At 45.4% G+C, this 8,004-nt stretch overlaps 1 non-coding gene across 1 annotated transcript; it reads right to left on the reverse strand.

Annotated features, from left to right (window-relative positions):
* Window positions 1-4,579: 4,579 nt before the first annotated feature.
* LOC136502405 (small nucleolar RNA Z247) lies at window positions 4,580-4,718 on the reverse strand. The gene has a single exon (XR_010770550.1). It is a non-coding gene; the product is annotated as a small nucleolar RNA Z247 (small nucleolar RNA).
* Between the last annotated feature and the right edge of the window lie 3,286 nt (window positions 4,719-8,004).

An 8,004-nucleotide genomic window follows, 5' to 3' on the forward strand; every position in this document is an offset into this window, starting at 1 on the left:
TACCAACATTTCACACATGACTAAAGAACACCAGAAAGCATGGTGCTCACCTCTAAATAAATTTTCTTAAAGCATTTCTTAATTTATTTAGACATCAAGGTGTATTTATGAACATATACCAAAAATACACAATAAATTCTACAAAAATTTCAGTAGCTCACATATCCTCTCAATAGTCTATTGTACAAATTTCATACCATTTGCATAAGTATAGCTACCTCTATGAAAAAGATAATTTGCTATTGCAAGAAATCATGTGAGAGCGAGATAAACCAATAACTCACTCATACTTCATCCAATACTCATGATTCTTAACTCTTTGAAAAGCTTATGAAGTTACCTACAACTTTATTATTCTCATCTTAAGATGATTTTATAGTTAACAAGGTCAATTAATCAAATGAACACATCTCTGTCCAAAACATGGACAGAATCTGATATGCAACTTTAAACAGCTATAACTAGAGGTCTACATGTACAATAAATGTGGTTCTAGACTTTTTAGAAATCTTAGCAAATTCTAAACAACTTTGTTGTAAACACCTAAAGCTAATTCTACTAGTGAGTAGACCCCACAGTAAGAACAAGGAAACTTTGTTTGGGTTTGGGCAGCAACCGCCATAGAGATTTAAGCAAGTATAACTCAAGATCTACTTAAACAAAAATCATGATATTTAACTTTTTGAAAAGCTTATGAAAAGTAATACAACTCATGTATTATCACCCAGACATGATTCACAACTTAACTAGGCCAATTAATTCAAACATACAGACCTATTCAGGATAGGAGCAAAGCAACATAGGGAATTTGTTATTTTTATAACTCTTAAACTATCAATACTAAACTCCTGAAATTTTTACCAGACATCAAACATCACCAGAGTAACACTCCATAAAAATTGCACATTTATTTGAGCACCACAACTTCAGTTATGAAAAAGACAAGACATAACTAGTATTAAGAACCTAACTGCATAGATCTATTTTTACAGCAAAATATTTAAACTAAAACATGTCATATTATAGATCTAATGCATAGAAAATTTCACAAGGATTCCAAATAGTACTCATTTACTATTTTATGATATTTCTACTAATTGCTACGATTTTCCAAAGTTTAGTACAAAAATCTGCAATTAAAAGATTAAACCAAAAAAAGAAAACACTTTTGCATTGGGAATCCTGGACTTTTCTCAAATCAACCAAGCCCAGTAAATGTAACTTCTTGTGTCTGGCTATTTTGCAAAGTGAAAACGTTAAAAAGTTTCTATTTACGATTAGACCCTTCTTCTTCCTTTTGACGGGGCAGAAACGGGAGACGCGTCAGGGGCCGTCGTGGCCGGTTCGACCGGCCGGCGAGGGGTTCGGCCAGCCAGTGATGCGAGGGGGAGGCCGGCCGGTGGTGCAGCCGGGCCAGCCGTGGCCAGCCAGAGCCATGCCCGGCCCTAGGCTCGGCCAGGCAGAGGCTGTAGGAGGGCCGGCTGCGGCAGTAGGCAACGCCGGCGGCGGCGTGCTCTGCCGAGAGCAGGGAGGCGAAGGCGAGCGAGGGAGAGAGAGGAGTGAGAAGCTTGGGCGTCCGCTTTGGAGGGCTCCGAGGTACAGCAGGAGGCAGGCGCACGCGTCAATGGAGTGGGGCAAGATCGCATGGCTGTCACGCTCACGGACACGCGTCGCCCATAGAGGCAATTCAGCGAACAGGTGGCGCGCGCCGAAGTGTCTGACGTGGGGCGCGCTTTTGGGCCAGATCTAGGCCGAATCAGCTATTGGGTCAAAGACGAAGTTTGCTCTACACGGCCTGCTCTACGTTTCTTATTTAAGGTGCCTGGTCATTTGAGCTCTGTAACAGTAGGTAATTAAGCCTCAATATGATAGTGTCAACATGTTGATAACGGTCACGGGAACTCGCCTTCGGAGGTCAAAACTCGGTCAAACTCAATGCAACTTTTTGTATGCTCTTCTCCATAATATAACCTTCAACTTTTGTTTTTGGACCAACTCAAGTTGCTTAGCAAAATTTGGAGAACGCGGGATGTCAATGTCGATGTCAGTGAATTCCGGACTGCAAACACTGTCGGGCTGATTTCAGCTTTTCTATTAGACTTTGAGCCTTGTTTTGATCCATTTTGAAACCGAATCATGACTAGGTCTTTTAACAAAGTTTGTTATAATCAAACTTTTATTCAACTTTCATTTTTGCTCAAACCTCATATCTTGTCCAGAAGTCAACTTTATTTCTCGGTAAACGCAAAGCCCTTTTTGCTATAGAATCTAGGGTTTCCATTATTTTCGGATATTTTCTCCACCTTTGCTCAACACGAACCCTTCATAACTTTTGTTGTAGAGTTCAATTAGAGTTGTTTGAGCAAGGTTGCAAGGTTTGGTTGACTTCATAGGTTTCCATCCACTTGATAAAGCAATTCATGCAAAGATATGACTTATCATTTCATGTGACTTTTTTATTCCAAACTTCATGAAACTTTTCCAATGTTCAAGAGAGATTGATACTAAGGTGATGGACATGAGAGAGGTGTGTTTAACATTATTCAAGCATACATTTGAAAAGAGTCATCATGTAGGTAAAGGTGTGTTGTCCAAGTTTAAGTGCTGGCTCATTTCCATATGTTTGATCTAACATCTCCATCACCACTTAACATGTCATGGTTGAGCTCAACTGGTAACAAACACCTGGGGTGTTACACCCCCGACGGCGGCAGGTCTGCTGATCCCGAGGTTGATGCGCCTACGCCAGCAGAACCAGATGCCGCCGCGTCAGGTGAATCCACCTTGAAACCAGGTGTTGTCTCTAGGGGAATACACAAGAAATAACACCCCCTGAAGCTAAGTTTCTTGATGATTTCCCACCGCGTTTGTTCCTGCATCATGCATAGCAGCACTAGAACATGGTAATGCGTTAGTAGAGGCAGGAGACGTCAGATGTTGATCATTCAAATTTGCATCCCCAAAGGTAGCGGAAGGATTTTTCAAGACATCAGGAAGAAGGGCGAGTTCAGAGCGAAGGCGGGCACCAACGTTGGGGTGAAGCGTGGCGAAGGGGAAAACATGCTCGTCGAACACGACATCACTAGAGATATAGATCCGCCCTTCTTTGGGATCAAGGCACTTAAAGCCTTTGTGCAAGTTACTATATCCAAGGAAGACGCACTGTTTTGATCTAAACTGGAGTTTCTTAGAATTGTTGGGCCTAAGATTCGGCCAAACGGCACACCCAAAAGTACAGAGAAAACCATAATCAGGTTGGCTACCAAACAGGTGCTCAAAGGAGGTTCATCATTAATCACTTTGGAAGGGAGTCGGTTTATAAGAAACACAGAAGTAGAAAACGCTTCATCCCAAAATTTTAGAGGCAAGGACGAATGAGCAAGAAGTGTAAGCCCCATTTCAACGATATGCCGGTGCTTACGTTCCGCTGATCCGTTTTGTTGATGAGCGTGGGGGCATGAAACATGATGCGCAATGCCTATGCATTGAAAGAAAGAATTCAGAGATTGGTATTCTCCCCCAATCTGTCTGGATGGCATGAATTTTGCGACCACATTGTTGTTCAACAAGATTTTAGAAATCGTGAAAGCACTGAAAAACTTTGGATTTTTGATGCAATAGGTAGAGCCAAACAAATTTGCTATGATCATCAATAAAACTCACATAATAATTATGGCGACCAATAGAAGTTGGAGCAGGCCCCCATTCATAAAAAAAATGAGGTCCACAGGGCTAGTTGACACACTAGTCGACCTCGAGTAAGGCAATTGGTGACTCTTGCCTTGTTGACATGCATCGCATACCCTATCGTTATTTGAATCATGGAAAAAAGGAAGCTTATGGCGGCTTAGGACCTGCTGGACTACGCGAGTGGAAGCATGACCTAGCCTATGGTGCCACAAGGAAGCGGACGGCTTGATGACACCGAGCGCTTGTTTATTTGGAGATGACCGCAGCGGATAAAGCCCCCCTTCACATCTGCCTCTGTGGAGGGTTTTCCTCGTCAGCTGTTCCTTGATAGAAAAATGGTCGGGATGAAATTCAAGAAAGACATTATTGTCTCGTGTGAGATGATTAACGGAGCAAAGACTCTTATGTGCTTGTGGAACATGAAGGATGTTTTTCAAGCGGAGATTAGGGGAATACAAATAGCTATGACCAACATTAGCAATCTCCATACCTATCCCATTTGCAGCGTGAACCTGCTCCCCGCCGTGAAACTTGTCACGAACGGTCAGCTTCTCCAGTTCCCCGGTGATGTGATCTGTAGCACCGGTGTCCATATACCAATTCGTATCAATGCCATACGAACTGGTGGCTGCGGATGCGCTCTTATGTGGTGGTCCTGAAAACGAAGTGTAAAACCTCTTGAAGCAGCGCACGGCGGAGTGTCCTTCTTTGCCGTAGAGCTGGCAGAAGATGCTAGCCTAGAAACGGCCGCCCTTCTAGCCACGGCCAAAGCTGCTGCGGCCACCGTGGCCTCCACCGCGGGCATTGTTGTTGGAGTTGTTGCCGCGACCGCCCTTGGCGACAATGTTGGCAGAGGACTGCTGCCACCCGCCACGAATCTCCATGCGCTGCTCGAAGGAAACGAGCTGGGTGTAGAGCTCGTTCATGGTGATGGGCTCGACGCGCGCCGCCACCGCAGACACAACCGAGTCGAATTCTAGATCCACTTCGGTTAGGATATAGGAGACAAGCTCCTCATCTTCCGGTTTGCGCCCAGTCGACGCCATCTCATTTGCCAAAGATTTCATTTTAGTGAAATACTCACTCATGGAGGACGCGCCCTTGGACGCAGTGGCGAGCGCCATCCTTGTGCTGATGACGCGGGCTCTGGACGGGGACGCGTGAAGCGCCTCGATGGCGGTCCATGCCACCGACGCCGTAGTCACCGCCGTGACTTGAGACCCAATCTCACGACAGAGGGATGTGAGCAAGTAGCTGAGAACTTGCTGGTCCTTGGCCACCCATTTTTCGAACTCAGGGTTCACAACGGGTGGCTCGTCCGCCTTCTTGTCGTCCTTTGGCGGCAGGAACTGCTCCGGCGGGTGCGCCGCAGGGTCGATGAAGTTCACCACCTAGGCACCCTTCAGCGCGGAAATGACTTGCGCCTTCCACATAGCTTGGTTGTTCCTTGTCAGCTTCTCAGTGACGGGAAGGAAGCCGAGAGGAGAGATAGCATCAAACGCTGCGGAGGATGGGAGCGTCATTCTTCAATTCCGCTAGGAAAGACGCTCTGATTACCATACGAGAAATGGTGGAACGAGAGGCCTCACCCTGGCACTCGGTGCCGTGCGTGTATATGTGTATACATGCAAGTCTCAATATCCGTATTATTTTACTTGTCTTGTTTGCAGATTGGCTTGCATGATCCTGTAGAATGATCCCACGACTGCCTTTCTTGGCTTGCTTGTTCCATGGAAATCCTCCACGCGTGGCTCCACAGCACAGATGCAGATCGATCGGCCCGTACCGCCGCCGAGGCCTGGCTTCACGAAGAATACCAGATGCATTTAACTCTAATTTAATCAACGAACTGTATCACCTGGATGTTGACCCTTGCGGCGGATGGCGTGAACAGTCACATCCAGTCGATAATTGCAGCAGATCGTTGAATTCCTGCAGCATGCGTCGTCGGAGGATGCAGCCTCGGGAAGCCGCCTTGCGACATCGCGCGCGTCGCCGCCGATGTTGAACAAAATCCTCGTCTGAAACACAATATTAGTCTAAACACGAAAGATTTTTACCCATCACGCCAACTGTCGGATTGTTTTGCTCCGGCAATATCTAGCAACGTGATCGTGTAAACGAAATCAGACAGTAGCACACGAGACACAAAGAATTATACTGGTTCGGGGCATGGCACGCCAAACCAGTATAAATCTATGTGTCTCGTGTGCTACCATCTGATTCCGTCTACGCGATCACGTTGCTGGATATTGTCGGAGCAAAATAATCCGACAGTTGGCGTGCCAGGTAGGGGCCTTTCGCATTCAGACTAATATTGTGTTTCAGATGGGAGTTATCTTCAACTTCGGCGACGAACCGGAAGAAGTGCAATCGGGCAAGAAGATCACCTTCGGCAAGCTCGACTTCATTGCCGACCAGTTCGGGGACTTGTGCCTTTAGGAACCCGAACTAACCGAAGAGGGAGAACAATCCCTCCAGATCAGTGCTTTCGCCGCTGGGCTGGAGGAGGCTGTGGACGTAGGACCATCCACCCTCACAAGACACCTAAAGCGCTACGCTCGTTGAGGATCGATGAGAAGGTGAGCCTATCGCTACTTTTCATATAAGCAAAACCACGGATCTGGCCCCCGCTTCAGACCCGATACCAATACCTCATCGTTCCGCTTTCCAATTGTTAGCATTTCTTAGCGCAATCACCAAGTGTAGAGGTTTTAAATCCATCCTTGGCAACGGCGTCAGAAATACCCATCGGTATTTCTTAGCACCATGACTAAGATTGAGATAACCTTAGCGACGCTGCTAAGAAACACCAACTACGATAGTTCTTAACGATTACAGAAAATATCTGCAAGTGCATGAATCTATCATTGTAGCATTTCACCCGAAAGTATTTAGGTTATCGTTATTTATATTTTCCCAAAGGAGGGCAAGGTGTAAGAGTCTAGCATGAGTATGAACAAAGATTACATGCTTGCATTAGTAAACCCATAGTTCATGATAGGGGTAAAAACGGTATATCAATGATAGTGGACACACATCTAGGCCAACCTCAAGGATAAAAGGAAAACAAAGAATAAAAAAATATTTTTACGTGAAGCCGACATATTCTAATATAGCCATGCAAAGAACAGTTAATGATCATACAAGTTATATGACTAGAGTTAGAACTAAGTTTAAGATGGATGGGGACATCTCCGGAAACTGGTCTGCCAGCGCATGGGAGACTTTACGACTCCTACATAGTGCCCGAACGTGGGAGATTACAAGGGACGGACAGGGCTTGTCACCACCTGCCCCCTACCCCTCAATCGGGGGGGGGGGGGCACCGTCATATCCGAAGGTTCCCGTGCACCTGAGCACTATGCTCGTGAACAAGGAAACTACCTATATCCACTCGAGACTCCAACCCTATGGATCGACAAGCAAAAATATAGGCAAACCTGAAGGAATGATGAACCGCCACCTCATCCCTAGCTCTACTTCTACTCATACAAGTCATATGAATGGTTAAGCATAAAGTTGAACATGTTAAGATCATAACACACAAACTATATGCTAGTTCATATATCATGATTATAACAAGACAACTATACTCTAGTTCATATGCACTACTATATTGAAGATATGAGAGCATGACTTTGAAACAAATTCTCTTTGTATTCATACCAAGCTTTCTCTCTTTTCTTCCAAGGAGCCAAGCCCTCCTTGATAGTTCTTGCTAGCTCCAAACTACTACTAAGAACTAAAGATTACAAATAGAGAGGTGAGGTGTGTAGCTCCAAATGTTATGTGTTGAAGGTGAGCACTACCCCCTATTTATACATCCTTCAGGTTGGTTTGGCGTAGATAAAATAGAAAACCATCAAAAACCGTCTATGCATGCCGCCATGCAACCGCTAGAGCAAGGTGGGCCCGAGAGGTGGCGTCGGTGGTGTGGGCGCACCCAGGGTGCGAGCGCACCCTGGCTTGCCTTGCTGGCCACCGCCTTCCTCCGGTGAGCTGCTAGCTAGGCCTGGGTTGCTTCCTTAGTGGAACCTGGCCCAGTCTTGGCGTGTAGGTGGGCTTCTTCATTCATTTCATTTGCGCATTTCTGCTTTACGCCTTTCTAGTTGCGCCTTTTGCTTGGTTTTCCACTTGTATTCAAATGTAGTCCTGTAAAACATGTTTCTTCCAATACAAGTGGAACTAGGTCAATAGTATATGCATATGTATCAAAAGTTTATTTATTTCTCCTGTTTTGGATATTAATTGGTGGTCGAATTTGATCGTTAGTGACCGCCAACAAATCCCCCATGCTTAACCTTTGCTCGT

The sequence above is a fragment of the Miscanthus floridulus genome, chromosome 13 (genome assembly GCF_019320115.1).
Source record: "Miscanthus floridulus cultivar M001 chromosome 13, ASM1932011v1, whole genome shotgun sequence".
NCBI classification, from domain to species: Eukaryota; Viridiplantae; Streptophyta; class Magnoliopsida; order Poales; family Poaceae; genus Miscanthus; species Miscanthus floridulus.